This window comes from Lynx canadensis, chromosome A1, assembly GCF_007474595.2.
Source record: "Lynx canadensis isolate LIC74 chromosome A1, mLynCan4.pri.v2, whole genome shotgun sequence".
NCBI classification, from domain to species: domain Eukaryota; kingdom Metazoa; phylum Chordata; class Mammalia; order Carnivora; family Felidae; genus Lynx; species Lynx canadensis.
Window position 1 is genome coordinate 124,431,483 of NC_044303.2, and position 16,858 is coordinate 124,448,340.

The following is a 16,858-nucleotide window of genomic DNA, read 5'->3' on the forward strand; positions in this document are numbered from 1 at the left end:
ATGTCAGAAGTCTAATTTCCTTCTTAGACCATATGAAGAGGGCTGAGATGACATGGAGAGGGACAGTGGCCCACCTGCCCAGTTACCAAAAGTAAAACCATCTTGTAACATCCATACCAGATTAGCTGCCAGATGCATACTACCATGATGCCAATCAGTGCCACAGAGAGCAGAAGAATTGCCTAGCTAGTCCTGCCCAATTCCTGACCTCCAAAACTGTGACATGTAATAAAATGTTATTTTAAATTACTAAGTTTTGTTAGGGAGAAATAAACAACCAGAATGAAACCCTCAAATCCATCATGCACAATGCTGAAAATGTGACCATCTCTTTCAAAGCCTTTTTATCACCAAGCCACTTTTGTGTGTCTTAAAAGTCTTCCATTGCCTGACCTCTCCTTACTTCTCCAGCCTTATCTTTAATATAACCTCCAACACCAGGCTGTCACATTACCAATTTGCTAATGGTTCCTGGGCCAACTTCCAATACACTGTTTCCTGCTTCCATGCCAAGAAAAGACAGCGTATGCTGTTCCCTTGCCCTATCATTGCCTGCTTCATTTTCTTTGCCCAACTTGATTACCATCTTTCAATATTCATCCTAGGAGTTACTGTCTCCTCCCAGAAATATATCTGACTTTTCCCTGCTCTAGGCCATGAGAAACTTACAACAAAGAATGCAAATGACTCCAGATGATCTCTTCTACTTCCTTTTCTCCAGTGTTAGCTAACTTCTGGGTCAGCAGGAAAGGGCTTCTGTCCTTAGTCTTGACATGGCCTGGCATCTGTTGAGATGACCAATAGCCCCATGTGGTTCTTGGGTGCTACATTAGGAACCTGTGGAGATAATTTTGACACACCTGGACTCATGATGTGCAGGTTGTATGCCACTTTCCACTTTTGTGATGCACTGTTATGGCTATTGGACCCCTTGGGCCCTTTGTCAGCTAAATGTTGTGCCCTTATTGAGAGTCTAGGAGCAATTTAGCTCTTCATCTGTGCCTCTCTGGGGTTGCTAGAGATTCAGAGGGGCTGCCTTAAGCTTTCCCTATCCATGGCACTCTATGTGACCATTTTTACCTTACTATGTCACAACATTGTGTGCTAGGAAACACCGTTAGGCTGTTGCCTCCCAGGATTTTACATGGTAACAGATCCCCAACATCATCATGAGCCTCCATCATCTTTCCCCACCATAGAGCTAACCTCAAGGTAAAGGGCATGGTAAAAGAGCCTTTCTTATAACTCTAATACCTCTATTTCTCTTGCTTACACTCATTTCTCTACTTTTGTTCTCCCCAACTTGGGAAGTCTTTATCGGCCTGGAAGTGGGTGTGGGTGGGAGGTTGATGCTAAATGTTTGTTATCACAGCAGAAGGGAGAATTAAAACTGGGCAGCAAACCCTGTTCCCAAACCCTTCTGTCTTATACTAGACCAAGGCTTTTGAATTTGAAAGCCAAGAGTTTGACACCTTTATTCCCTATTAATGCTGTGATGAGTTTTCTAAAGCAATGGGGAGAGTTAGTAAATGGGGAGTACAAAGAGAAAAAACATAATCTGGGATGAATTTTACTAAAATATCTTGACATATCAGAAGAAAATTTTTAGCTCTTCCAAGTCTATGCTCCCTCTTCTCACATCTGCCATGACAGTCATAGGCAAGACACCCCAAATTAGAATACAGCATATCTGCTGTCCTTAATGTGATTTTTGCTGTGTAGGGAATGAGATGAGGAGTGAGATCAACCATATGAAAACTTGCTTTCAAGTACCCAGGGCCAGAGCTTAAAATGAGGCATTTTCCCAAGGGTTGACTGACTTGGGAACTGAGCCTCAGAGGTCACGTAGAAAATTTCCAGGGACATTCAAGGCAGCTCACACTCTTGATTGTGGTAAATAAAGGGAAAAACGAAAAAAAACCCGCCTGGGACTGAACTTTTTGTGTCCAGCTCTGATTCTGTCTATGGAGCTCTGTGAAAGAGGACCGCCAATGCCCCAATGTGCCATCACACATCTCCCTTCCCTGGCTCTTTCTGCATACCTTCCTTTCTCCCCTTTTACCTCTTAACATCATTATCATGGATGTTTTTTCACACACCACCTTTTTCTGCACGCATGAAGGCAGAGCAAGAAATGAAAGAATGGACAATACATCCCATGTGTTTATCTGTAATGATAGGAGGAGGGAGAAGGGAAACCCAGTATATCTTTAAACCTCTAGCACCTAGCCACTCATGGACTAACTGATCCAACCTTATATCCACAAAATGATTCTAAACCATTTAAACTGTGATTTTGATTTTAAAAAGAAGAGAAAGTTATTTTTTCCAAGTAGGAATAAGTTACACTGTTTTCTCTAACTGATCAGAGACAAATTTTCAATGCCTGAATAACTAGTCATCTTAACTACCCTTCGAGTGCCAGCCAACTGACTCTACTAGGCACTTAATATCCCAAATAATCTTTCCAATGTGGAAGGTGTTCTCAATCACATTTTACATAAGGGGAAGCAAAAGCTCTGAGAATTTAAATAACTATCCAAGGCCACACAGCTAAAAATTTGTTTGTGGGGACTGGAACCCAAGTCTTCAGTGATCGCAAAATCACGCTCTCTCATGATGCCACCTTGTCACCACCACATATTTCACAAATACCTTCTAGTGATTTTCATTATTTCGAGCTTGTCAAAAATGTAATGGGATAGAGACGTTTGGAAGAAAAATCTTTTCTATCCCCAATGCTCTGCCATGCAGCTTCCTTTGGGGATTACTTTGTGTGGAAATCAAAGTGATAACAAACAGTGTTTACCATGTGCTGGACATTTTTCTAAGTGCTTTATATCTTAATTATCAATCCTCATAAAAATTCTGTGCAGTAAGTATTATTATACACCTTTTAAAGATGGAAAAACTGAGTCCAGAGTGGTAAAGCTACTATCCCAAGGTCTCATTGCTATTAAATAGAGACTCTGGGATTTGAATCCAGAGACTGTGTTCTTAAACACAATGGGAATGGCTATTCATAAATTACAGAGTGAAAAATGACTTTCATAATTTAAAATACAGTATCAATTTCTGTATCAGTTATAGGGCTCCTTACACTGCAAGTGACAAAATAACCCAATACCACTTCTGACAAGTCCAGAGGCTCTAGGCAAGCTTTGATCCAATGGCTCAAATGATGTCACAAAGGACCTGGCTTCTCTCTATCTCTTTACTTGGATTGGACAGTATGTCTGGAGCCTTGGACTCTACTCTGTGGTCACCTGAGTCATTACCATGCTTTCACTCTATGGTGACAAATGACTGTAGCAGTTTGAAACTTAGCATCATACACCATTTCAATAGAAGAGTGAAAGCTTCCTTTCCACCAAAGTCTAGTAGTAAACATTTCCTCATGTCTCATTGGCTCTAATTAGGCTACATGTCCATGCACAGACTATGGCAGGGGAATGAGATAAGAGATGATTAGCTTTAGTGCACTGGGTTCCACATCTGTAGCTTCACCCAGGACACTTGTCTGAGAATGAGGGGAAGGTGGTTCACCAAAGCAAACACAGGGGATTATTTCCTGAAGGGAGAATGTTCACTGCGCAGGATAGAGCAGTAGTCCTGAGTACTGCCAGCCTAGAAGTGTCAATATTTTGGTGTATTTTTTTCAAATCTTATTTTCTAAGCATTTTTTTTTACTTGTATATGCCCTTGGTTTTGTTTCTTATGGCCTAAGCAATTTTCCATGTTGTTAAAAGCTCATTTTATTGACTATACTCCTAATGCTTTTATTAGCTCAATGAAATCTTCCAGTAGATTCCACAGATACACATCTTGACAGTAGACATAGCTAGAGGGTATGGGACTTCAAATTAGCCTGGGTCTGGTCTTGGAAGGGAGCATATAATATACTGCTCCATAACTCTTGCCTCTCCTACAGCCACACCTCAAGCTCCTCTTGGCATGGTTTCTGGGATATGGCTTATAAGGGAGAGGAAGAGGGGAAGGGAGGCTCGAACTTCCTAGAAGCCTCTGGCCCACTTGGCCCTATTCTCATATTCTCTATGAGAAAAATTTTAGACACCAACACATACTCCATCATGACCTGAGAAACTTGCTACGTAGGGCAAAAAGACCAAACAGTGGGGAAAAAACTGATTAGAAGTATGACAGATCCTGGGTAGGAAGAGTTACCATTGCATGACTCTGAAAACCCTCAGCATGGCCTTGGCCCTGTCTCTGAAAGTATACAGTATTGCCTCTGTGCAAGGTGTTTTTCATTTTGGTTGGAATTTTCACTTGTAAGACGGCCAATTTCTTTAGAATTTGGCCAGAATATTTAGATCCTGAATTTGTGGATCTAAACTCATTTGTGCTTATTCTAAGTAGAACAGTCAGGTTGAACTTGTGGATCAACAGTCCACATTATGCCAAACAAAATATTTTCTTCTTTGAGACAAGTAATGAGTTCCAATATTCTTGAGCCTTTCTCACATAAGGAAATGGGTCATATCATTAAAGCTGCCTTAAAGGAAAATCTATGATAGCATTTGTAAAACTAACATTCTAGAAGAAAAGGAACAACACCAATATAGAGAATTATTAGTTGCTGTTTCGTGCCTTCTGATGACTTCATGTTCTGTGTTAGTCTCTCAGTGAAGTTCCCAGGTGTCACATTATGTATAAGGGTGCAAAGCACTGTTCATGGGGTAGGGCGCTGCTGGTTCAGGTTTCTGTTCTGCCAGGCCTTGGTGGGAGCAACCAGTTAGGCAAATTGAGGCAGGCACAACACCTTTTACAAACTGCACAATTGGTCATGGTTTACCGTGTAAGATGATGGGTTGGAGAGGAATCATAAGGTGAGGGGACAGAAGACCACATGGTTCTGCCACTTACTAGCTCTATAACCTTAGGCAGGTTACTTGTCTCATCTGAACCTCCATTTCCTTATCTGTAAAATAGGAATATAGCCTATTTCAGCAAGTCATTATGAAATCAAAATTATATATATGTATAGTATATTATATATATGTATATTATATTATATATGTATAGTATATTATATATATAGTAATTATATATATAGTTGCTTTATGTGCAAAAATATTTATAAATGTAAAGGTATGTTATTATTGCTTTATGATTATTATTACTATGATTATTACATGGAAAGACTTACATGCTGACTAGTAAACTGTGATAGCTTAGTAGCAGTCTATAGTTTAGGGTCTCAAAATAACAAAAACATAAATGTCAGATCTTTACACACACACACACACACACACACACACACACACACCAATTTGTTTAGTAGATAACCCCTTGGTGAAGATGAGGTAGATTTTTTTCATTTTTCTAATTCTTGCTACCCATTTGCCCAGTAGTCAAGGTAGGATTTGTTCTAGATTCCAGAGTCACAGCTTTAAAGAATTGGTAGAGACTCCAGAAAATTGACTATATGTCCAAACTTCTTTGCAGATGAGGAAATTGGGACCTGCCAGTGAGTTCCAGTTAGTCCTTGGTTCAAACAAATAGTTCATGGCAGAATTGGGATGGCATCAGGCTTTTCCACTGTCTCAAGTAAAGGTGATACAGCACTTAATGACTTGGAACAACCTGGATCTGATGTTAAAACCCAGTGATCTCCTCATACAGAGATGCAGAATCTTTCCTCTACAAATAATTGAGGCTCTTGAGTAACTAGTTGAACCCCTGGGAGGCCAGAGAGGGACTGTTCAGGCTGAGAATCACCAATGGATTTTGTCATTTTGCTATTTTCATTAAATTGTATTATCTATAAGGATACCGTTTAGAAAACACGGCCATGGCATAATTCTTAATTGCTTAAAAAAAGAACTCATACCTACCAATTATTAATCGTCCATTACGTGCCAGATATTCTATTTAAATTGGATAACTTAATCCTCCCACCAACTTGGAAAGTTGGTACTACTCTACGATTTTACAGATGACACCTAACTTCAGAGAGGCTAGGGAAGTTACCTAAGGTTACAGAACTGGTAAATGTCAGAGGCAGGATTCTAAGCTAGGTCTGTAAGATCGTGAAGCCCAGGCTCTTTATACTCTTTATACTTACAGTAGTGGGTATGGATGGCTCAGAGACTAAGACTGGTTGTTCCAATGGTGGCAGTATCTTCAGTTCCTAGCCAGTCTGAGAATAAGACTTCTGCACAAAATTAGCTGCCCCAAACCAGAGTTGCTTTGCTTAACATGATTCACACTAAGATTCTCTGTTTCAGGGGTGCCTGGGTGGCTCAGTCAGTTAACCATCTGACTCTTGATATCAACTCAGGTCATGATCTCATGGTTCATGAGATCAAGCTTCCCCCTCTCCCATGTTGGGCTCTGTGTTGGCAGCATGGGGCCTGCTTGGGATTCTCTCTCTCCTGCTCTCTCCCTGCCTTTCTACTCGCGTGTGCATGCACATTCTGTCAAAATAAATAAATCAATGTTAAAAAAAAATTCCTATTTCACACAAGTGCTTAGAATCCTTCCCTTTTGCAGTGAATTCCCACTATTTTGACCCCAGGTCTCCAGATCTTTTCATTCGATTTTGTCCTCTTTTTGCAATTTCCATAAACACTTCAGGTTCCTTCCCTGAATGTTGAAAGGAAGGAAGAGGATCATGATATATGGACAAATATGGGAACTTTGGTTTGAATTAGCATTAAGAGGTAGAGATTTGGGCAAACACTCAAGTGACATAGGATTTGGTTACTGCTTAGGGTTCAGGCATGACAGTAAATACTTTCTGCATAACTAACAGAAAACAGAACTTTCCTCTCTTTTTCCTGGGAACCATACACATACTTGAACATGAAGCAAAGGATCCTGAAGAAAGAGGTGAAGAAGTTTTTCACCATTTGACACTTTGGCTGAAATAAACTTACATGTAGAACATACAAATTGTGCTTTTCTTTGGAAAACGTTTCTCCATGAGCTGGGCATAGGGGCCATGAAGAGGAGGGCAGATGACTAAGATGGAGTCAGAACATCTTTCAGTCCTGGCTCTGTAACTTCTGACTGTGCAGCCTTTGGCAAGTCACATAATCAATCACTCTGATTCCTATTGGGTAAAATGGGGCTTACAGGGGTTACCCTTGGTTACAGCACAAGCAAGGTATGAGGGCCAAATGAGACAAAAGATGGGACAGGGCTTTCTAAACTGTAAAGGTGCTGGGCAAATGCAAGGAGTTAATATCAACCACAAAACTTCCCTGCTTCCCTGAGGGCGGTGGCTAGGGAAGGTGGGGTGAAAAAAGTGTTGTGCTAAGGAGGACATTTTCCATTCATATGCTAAACCACAGCTGCTGGGCAGGCAGAAAGCCAGGGCAAAGCCTGCTCTCTAGAGCTGCACTTGAGATTCTAATTTCCTCCCTTCTCTCTTCATTCACTGACCTGTCTATGAATAGGCAAGTATCAGGCTCTCCTCCTCCCACATCCACAGGAAGGAAGGAAACCAGCACTGAGCCACAGAGAGGTTGAGTCACTAACAATCACTACTATTTACTGAGTGTTTACTATGTTCCAGGCATGATGCTGAGTGTTTTACATACATGATCTTATTTATTTCTCCTATAAGAAAATGACACATGATTAGTATCCCCATTTTACAGATGAGGACACTGGGAGTCAGAGAAGTCAAATAACATGCTCAAGATTGTAAGGAGACGGAACACTCCATCAAGGATTAAATCCAGGTGGTCTGATTCTAAAACCCACATCCTCTAACCCTAAGCTATGCTGCCTTCTTAGGAGCCAGAGTAATCTCTGGCTCACATCCATCCTCATTCAGCTTCCTGCCACCAACATAACTCCATTGGTGGTATCCAGCTTTTGAGGAGAGTAAACATGGAGAGGGGTACTAATGATGGTCTGGCAACTCCGTTCCCTACTTATTGCATAGACCCAGTTCAGTGCTGTGAAGTCCTGTTCTGTGCAGGGGGCCAAGCTTTGACCTGTTAGCCTGTCTCTTTTTGCTCCTGGAGTTTCTGGCTCATAGATGCCAAAAAGGTGTCTAACTCTAGTTTTGGACCAAGGGAGGATTAGAGTTGTAATTAAGGCAGGGTTTGACATCGGGGTCATAGCTGAGGAACACCTGTGACCTGGGGATGGGGGCCGTTGCTAACAGCGGCAGCAAGTGGTGCCACACCAAATCCCTCACCTCCGTGATCTACCACATCTACAACAAGATCCCTAATCTCCATCTACAGCAAATATTTCCTGAGCATCTTAGAGTGCCACACCCAGTGCCAATGCCAGGCGCCAGGTACTTGTATGTGTACTCGTACCCTCAGGAGACAAAGCAGTAGGAGGCATTATATGATGAAAACAGATCAGTGGTTCAGAAAGCAAGGGAAACTGAATTCTGACAAAGAGACAAGTTGGGGTAGAGCAGTCAGAACGGCCTTTATGAGGGAAGGAGTGAAATGGACTGAAAGAGGGGTGAGATCCGACTATGAGAAAAGGGGTGGGGAGGGAAGGGAGAAAAGTGAGAGAAGATGCAGAAGATAATAGTGCAAAGGCAGGTTCAAGACAAGTGGGAATGGGTGCTGGTGTGGAAGGATGCTTTCAGCTGGTTGAAACAGAAATGGCTTCAACAAATGGATCCTTTCACATAGTGCAGAGGTTGGATGGACTTCTGCAGAGGTTTGGCTGATCCAGCAGCCAAACAGTGCTAGTGTCTTTCAAGTGAACTCTGTCTATAGTTCACAGAGTCATTTGTCTTCAGTAAGGCAATATATTCCCTTGTTCAACAAGAGAGAGATTGATTTATCTTTCCCAGAAATTCCCAGCTAGCCTCATTTTATATTTCATTGGCTCAAACTGGCTTTAGGTCTGCCTGATCCTAAACCCATCACTGATGAAGGAAATGAATATTATGATTGGCTTACAGCAGTGGATCTCAAACTTTAACCTTCCTTGGAATCAACTGGAAGCCTTCTAAAAAACACATATTGCTGCCCAGCCTACTTTAGAGTTTCTGATGCCATAGGTCTGGGGCCAGAATTTGCAATTCTAACAAGCTGCCAATTAGAATTTGCAATTCTAACAAGTACTGCTGGTCTGGGACCACACTTTGAGGACTACTATCTTAGAATAGTCATTTGGGGTGGAATAGAGGTTGGGGCATCAACCACAATGTCTTCTGTGATATGGCCACCAAATATCCTGGTTTGCATGGCACAGTTTCTGCTTATGTCTGTTAAGCCAGTGTAATTATGTCCCCTTTCACTTTCAAAAGTGATCATTTTCACATATAAATCACATGATTGCCTTACTGTAGGGAGCTATGAGTTCAAGTTCAAGTCAAAGACCCTTATTTACAAGTCAGCACAGGCTGATGGACTGGGATTCATCAATAAAATGTGTTCCAATTTGAAGATCTCTTCTTTGCCCTGTGTCCAATGATGTAAGAGAGACAGAGAGAGAGAGAGAGAGAGAGAGAGAGAGAGAGAGAGAAGCCATCATTATGAACTATATTTTATGCTTTTGGATCCTGACTGATCTGTGTTGGAAGCTTTGCTCTTAATTTGTATGGAAACTATTCTCTACTCATCATAAATACAGCTGCTGATATCCTTTTTGCTGAACATTCTTAACAGTGTAACTCATTTTACTTAGTAATAAGGCATCAACAGAAACTAACTCATTTTGTCTTATGTTAACATAATTTTTAGGGAAATATGAAACATATTTTATATGAAGCTAAACTATCGTATTTTTAAAACTTTGACCATAATGCAGCTCACAGTAAAACAGAGTTCAGAATTAATAAATAGTGTTGGTTGCCAAGTATTTTGGTTCATCCAGAACTAAAGTTTTTTACTGAAAATTTACTACATCTGGCAGTCATACCAGGAGGCCATGTAATTTCTGGAATAAAAGTAGTGAAAGAATATTCCTATTTTTCTTTCTTAATCTAGTTTCTCTCTCTTGGCTTTTTCTACCTAGAGGTTATCAAACACTAGGTATGGAATGATATTACATATTAGACACCTCCAATCTTATTCATGGAATCCAGTGTGGCCTCTTCAAGATTCTTAAGAAACTGATAACACATAGTGTTTGGGATGCAGTTTAAGAATTTACTTAAACCACTTCCTCCCAAGCCCACACAAAGTCATAAACCCAAGCAAATCCAGATGAGAATCATAGACATATCATTGCTCTCTGCAAAACCAAGAATTGTGAAATTTTACTTAATCCAAAATTGTTTGAATTCTGTTGTTTTAAGCCTTTTACTAAACTTTAGTTATGCCAAAATAACCACATATGGTTTTAATCCTTCGAGAGGACAGTTTTGGGTGAATCTGGTGGAAAAGCAACATTTAAAAAGTTTAAATATGGTAGAATCTTTGAGTTGGTGAGACCCTAGCAGTCTTCTGTTCTAAACTTCCATTCACTGTAGTAATCTCCTCCCCAACATCACTCAGAGAATGGTCCTTTTAACTGAATTGTGACTTCCAGGGATAGAAAGGCCACAGCTTCAGGGGGTGGGCAATTGGTTTCATGGTTGAACAGCTTCAGCTAGAAAGTTTTCTCACAATGGGTTACAGCATACCTCCCAAAGTATTTCCTTTAGAGGGCTACAGACTGTTCTGTGGACTAAACCGTGTCCTCCCAAAATTTGTGTGTTAGAGCCCTAACCCCCAAAGTGATTGTATTTGGAGACAGGGATTTTAGGAGGTAATTAAGATTAAATGATGTGATGTGGGTGGGGTCCTAATCTGATAGGGTTGGTGTCCTTATAAGAAAAGGGAGAGAAAGAGCTCTCTCCATTCCAAGCAGTGAGAAAAAAAGGCCACGTGAGCACACAGTGAGCATATGGTCATCTGCAAGCCAGAGAGAGAACTCTCCCCAGAAACCAAATAGGCTGGCACCTTCATGTTGGCCTCCTAGCCCCTGGAACCATGAGAAATAAATTCCTGTTAATTAAACCACCTCATCTGTGGCATTTTCTAGAAGCCTGAGCTAAGACTATGTGTACTGCCTTTTCTATACCAGAGCTCTCAGCTATCATGCCCATTTAACACTTAACAGTCTTTAAAATGTAAATTCATGTGAGTTCCAATTTTCTTTACCTGATAAAATTTCCAGATTGCGTCTAGACTGCCCATTTTGAGATCACTCCAGCTTGTGTCTGTCTTGTCAAAATAATGTTGTCTAGAATGGAACATAGAGTATTCTACATTCAATCTGCCCAAGTAGTATACACTGAAACATTATTTTCTATGAGCTAGATTCCATAGGTTCTTATGGGCTGTATATAATATAATGTTGGTTTTGGTTTTTCAGAAACACATCGTATGCCAGTTTAACTTGAGGTCACCTAAAATTGCATTTTTTTTTTTTTTCTTTTTAGATGAGCTTCTTTCTGGGCCCTGTAATCCAGGAGGCTCTTAGTTTACCGAGTATGAGATCATACAGAAAAATGTAGAAGATTAAGGAAAACTGATATTTCACTATACAAATGTGAACTCCAAGGACTGGTTCATTGACGGAATGTAAAATCAGTTATACACTATGTTGGCAGGTGCTAAATGCTGTGAAAAACATGAAAAAGTAGCACTTGGTAGGGGGTGTTGGGCCTACATTCTTCTGGTATCCACAGAGGAGGAATCACTGGATCTCATCAACATGGTTGTTGCTTTTTCAGTTTCTGCTGCCTCAGTTCTAAATATGTGACCCTGACCATACACCCAAGCCATGAGTAAATTGATTAACTTGAAAATTTATTACATATTTTACATATTTAATATTTCTAATGTAGAGTTGTTGGAGACAATGGTAATTAATTCAGCTTAGGAAGTATTCACCGAGTTAGAATTTAGAATACTAGCCTGTGATTTTATTTATTAGTGGTATATATGATTTTGAAAGTGCCTTCATTTAATCAACTGATTAATTACCCATCATCTTGTCAACAAATTTTTATGGGCTGCTTGTTATGCAGAGGTGTGGATCATATGTACATATATTAAAATGAGTGTTACAGAATTACTAGTTCTAGAATTCCTGGGTGTTTATAAAGTTTGAATGAGACACCTAGAAATATTATTAAATTTATTTATTTATTTATTTATTTATTTATTTATTTATTTATTTATTTAATGTTTATTTATTTTTGAGAGAGAGAGAGAAAGAGCACTAGCAGGGGAGGGGCAGAGAGAGAGGGAGACACAGAATCTGAAGCAGGCTCCAGGCTCTGAGCTGTCAGCACAGAGCTGATGCAGGGCTTGAACTCACAACCTGTGAGATCATGACCTGAGCCAAAGTCGGACACAAATGACTGAGCCACCCAGGTGCCCCAGAAATATTAAATTTAAAAAGGCAGTATTTTCTAATCAAAAGAATATAACTGTGGTATGAACATTTTTCTTTTCTTGCTTTATGATTATGTAAGAACATGTTAGTTGATTTTATAATACCTCTCTAGTAGATAAATTAGCATGTTTTCCTAACCGTATATGTGGGGAAACTTGAGATTCCAGGAAGATAGATGGCTTACCCTTAGTCACTTAGGGAGTGTTAACATTGGAACGGAAACCTTAGATTTAAGTGTCATTGTCTAGCAACATTTAATCTTGATCCAATTAGTGTAAGAGGTTGCACACCTTTGGCTCCAGACCTCTCTGTGATCCAGGGGGCCTTAACTGTAATAACTCACTCAGACCTTGCTTATTTTGGGGGTCCACATCCTTGGTGTCAAAAGGCCTCAGGTCTGAGAAGTTCTCAGGGTGCTATTGGCTGTCTTAGCCAGTAGGGTTCAGGCCTCCTTCGGGTCCAGGTATCAGCAAGCACAGAAGAAGGTATGTGGGTAAAAGTTGGGGCAGGGGAAGAGGCCAAAAGAAGGAATCAACCATGTTTATTTCAGCTCCTTTATCTTACTGCAGCTCCTGACTTTCTATGTAGCCTTGTCCCATGCAGTTAGAGGTGGGAGAAAAAAGGAAAATGATAATCACAAAAGAATTCTAGATATGTGACCCTGACCATTTCGCTTTTGGGAATGCCATGTCCAGGCTTTAACTTTAGGACATTTTTATCTGGGGATTTTCAGCCTAGTTACAAAATGGGCAGAAGGAGTATTACTCCATGGAAATTTATCATAAATATGTGAGGGAAGGGTGTGGAAACATGATTTTCTGCCTCTTACCCCTGCCCCCCACCCCACATCCACCCCCGCAAAAGGATCTCATGCAGGCAGTTTCTTAAACCTGGCTACATGTTAAAATTACTTGTGGAATTAAAAAAAATTACCCAGCCCTGGGTCCCACCTCCAGGCACTCTGAGGTCTTTGGTCTGAGGTACAATCTTGATATATTTTTTTAAAGCTCTACGTGTTTTGTCTTTTTAAAAAAGTTTGAGATAGAATGTGAGCAGGGGAGGAGCAAAGAGAGAGGGGTAGGGAGAGAATCCAAGAAAGCTCCATGATCTCAAGAAACCAAACCATGAGATCATGACCTGAACAGAGGTCAAGAGTTGGATGCTTAACCGACTGAGCCACCCAGGCACTCCTTAAATCTCCATGTGCTTTAATTCTTTTATTTTTAAAAATTATTTGTTTTTAATGGTTTTTTTTTTTTTTTTTTTTTTTTTTTTTTTTTTTTTTTTGAGAGAGAGAGAGAAAGAGCATGAGTGGGGCAGGGGCAGAGAGATAGGGAGACAAAATCTGAAGCAGGCTCCAGCTCCGAACTGTCAGTACAGAGCCTGACACGGGTCTCAAACCCACAAACTGTGAGATCATGACCTGTGCCAAAGTCGGACACTTAACCAACTGAGCCACCCAGGCATTCCTCCATGTGCTTTTAATATGCAGCTAGGATCACTGCCTGGTGATCCCCTATTACTGACAGGAGAGGGTCCCATCCCCAGCATCTTGCCACCTAGAGTGTTAATGTGGAGAAGAAAGCATGAGAGCGATCCAGCCAGTCATGCTCAAAGTGTTTCACACACCACCAGCATCAGCATCACCTGAGAACTTCTTAGAAATTTAAATTCTCAGGCTTCACTCCAGACATATTCTCAAGGATATAGTCGACAAATCTATGTTTTAAAAGGCCATCCAGGTGATTCTGACACATAGTAAAATTTGTGATCCATTGTCCTAACTTAACCTAGAGCATTCTGAACTTGTAACTTGAATATAACCAAGTTAAATACTTGTCCTTTATGATAAAGAGAAAATTCTAGTTATAAACATGAGCATAGATAGGGCTTTGTTTAGCTAAAGATATTAAGTGTAGCACAGAAATGTCAGACATTAACTAGGGAGGACTCTGGGTATAAGGGCAGAGGTTGTGTGTGTGTATATATATATATACACACACACACATACACACACAGTTTGTTTGTTTTGAGATATTAGCTCCTTCTCAGGAAATCACATCATATGGGCAGCCATCTTTTCACCTTGAGCTAAAGCTCTTTTTGCATTGACTATGAGTTTATATTTTAACCTAACCTGGGCAGGCTCTTCCCCATAATCAAATAGTGTTTTCAAAGGCAATGAAGATCAGCAAACAAGGCCCAACACTAGACAAAGGGACTGGCAAACACCCAAAGCCACCTCACCCAAGATGTCTCATGGGAATCTCTTTGGTTTTTTTACTACAACAATAACATAGATGATGTCATGCCAGAATTCTGTGGTCATGAGAGTCAGGGCAGAAGAGTGAGGTGGTGTCATCTACCATGCCCCTCAGTGACCCCTGTGGCTTTGAGAGAACCTTTAGATATGAGGCTGTGGGGGAGGGATGACATGTGGTTTTGGATATCCCTCATATCTTATTTCCAGCTTTCAATCACATCGATGAGGATGTGAGCAATGTCCGAAAGTAGGAGAACTGTGGCATCGTAAGAAAAGCCTCCTGGTTGGCAAACGCAAATGCAGGTTCACAATTCTTTCTTATGGAGGAATCCATTATAATACCAGAGACTCAAGGGTTAGATTGCTTCAGAGCTCACTTGTTTCAAAGATCTCATACATTCCTGAGGGATAAATCACTCTTACTGGGACTGAAGACATGCTTAAAGTAAGAATGTGATAGTAATGATTCACTCTGAGATTTCATATCAAAGCCACAGGAACTAAAAATGCAAGTATATTTCCCAATGTGAGACGTGGCCTGCAATCTTAATCCATGTTACTTCCTCATATTGCTGTATTACTCAAAACAGCCTATTTCTTCATTGAACACAGATGAATTTCTTCTGTGGCAACTGTCACCATTTGACCCACGGATATGTCCATGCTCTCCTCTCCACCTGTGTGTTCTCCTTTAAGGAAAAGTCATCAAGGAAGCAGAATAAGTCTGGTTAAGAGCATGTGCTTGGGACCAGACTACCTGTGTTCAACTCTGCCAACATAGCTTGTTGGGGGTGTATATTTGGACGGATTTCTTCACCTTCCTAAAGTACTGTTTCTCCACCTGTAAAATGGGGAAATAACACTACCAACCTCATAGTATTAGCAAAAGTACAGGATTTGATATACAGGGAGTGCTCAATAAATACTAGCTCTTATTTGAGGAGGCTATAGCATAATGGTCAAGAGCAGGATTTGTCTGGTTCAAATACTTAGACAAGTTTCCTAATCTGTGTTTCTCTGTCCTTGTGTGTAAAATGAAGATAGTAATATTATTACACAGGTTGCTGGATCAAATGAGGTAATCTGTGTAAAGTGCTTAGAACAGTAATTGGCACATGGCAAGCCTGGATTAAGTATTAGTTATTATTGTGATATAAGAATCATGGGGCGCCTGGGTGGCGCAGTCGGTTAAGCGTCCGACTTCAGCCAGGTCACGATCTCGCGGTCCGGGAGTTCGAGCCCCGCGTCGGGCTCTGGGCTGATGGCTCAGAGCCTGGAGCCTGTTTCCGATTCTGTGTCTCCCTCTCTCTCTGCCCCTCCCCCGTTCATGCTCTGTCTCTCTCTGTCCCAAAAATAAATAAACGTTGAAAAAAAAAAAAAATTTAAAAAAAAAAAGAATCATGACATAGAATTCCTGTCAGGAATAGTAGTGAGTCAAGAACCTGATTGCAGGTAGAATCAGACTAATATTACAGTCCTTAACTTCACTACCTGGTTAACACTGGCTAATTCATCAGAGCTGGAGTTTGAAAAGGAGTCCAGGGACACCTGGGTGGCTCAGTAGGTTAAGCATCGGACTCTTGATTTTGGCTCAGGTCATGATCTTATGGTTCACGAGTTTGGGCAGCGTAGAGCCTGCCTGGGATTCTCTCTCTCTCCCTCTCTCTCTCCGCCTCCCCCAGGCTCTCTGTCTCTCTCTAAAATAAATAAACATTTAAATTAAAAAAAAAAAAAAATTGGGCCTCTAAGAAATAAGTAGTGTTGAATAAGGTACTGAGGTGGGGCCCTGATCTGATGGGATTAGTGTCCTTATGAAAAGAGACAACAGAAAACTTACTCTCTCCGTCTCTCTGCATGGAGGAAAGGCCATGTGAAGACATAGATGGAAGGTGGCCAACTGCAAGCCAGAAATAGAGTTCTCACCCAAAACCATCCACACTGGCACATCACTGATCTCAGACTGCTAGTCTCCAGAACTATGAAAAAATAAATTTCTGTTGTTTAAGCAACCCTGAGTCTGTGGTATTTTGTTATGATAGTCCAAGCTGACTAACACAGGGGGTGTGGTATGGACTCCTGTGGCAGGGTGGAGGGGTTGTATAGGGTGCATCCTTGGCTTGGCCTGCAGGCTCCTTGATCTGTGTGGAGGAAAGGCAACCAGAGAAAAGCTAAAGGCCCTCTAAAGAGACAGCCTTAGGGCAGGGATCCCCTTGGGCTCCAAGGATGGTACCTTTCCCCAAAGGAGCTCAGGGAAAA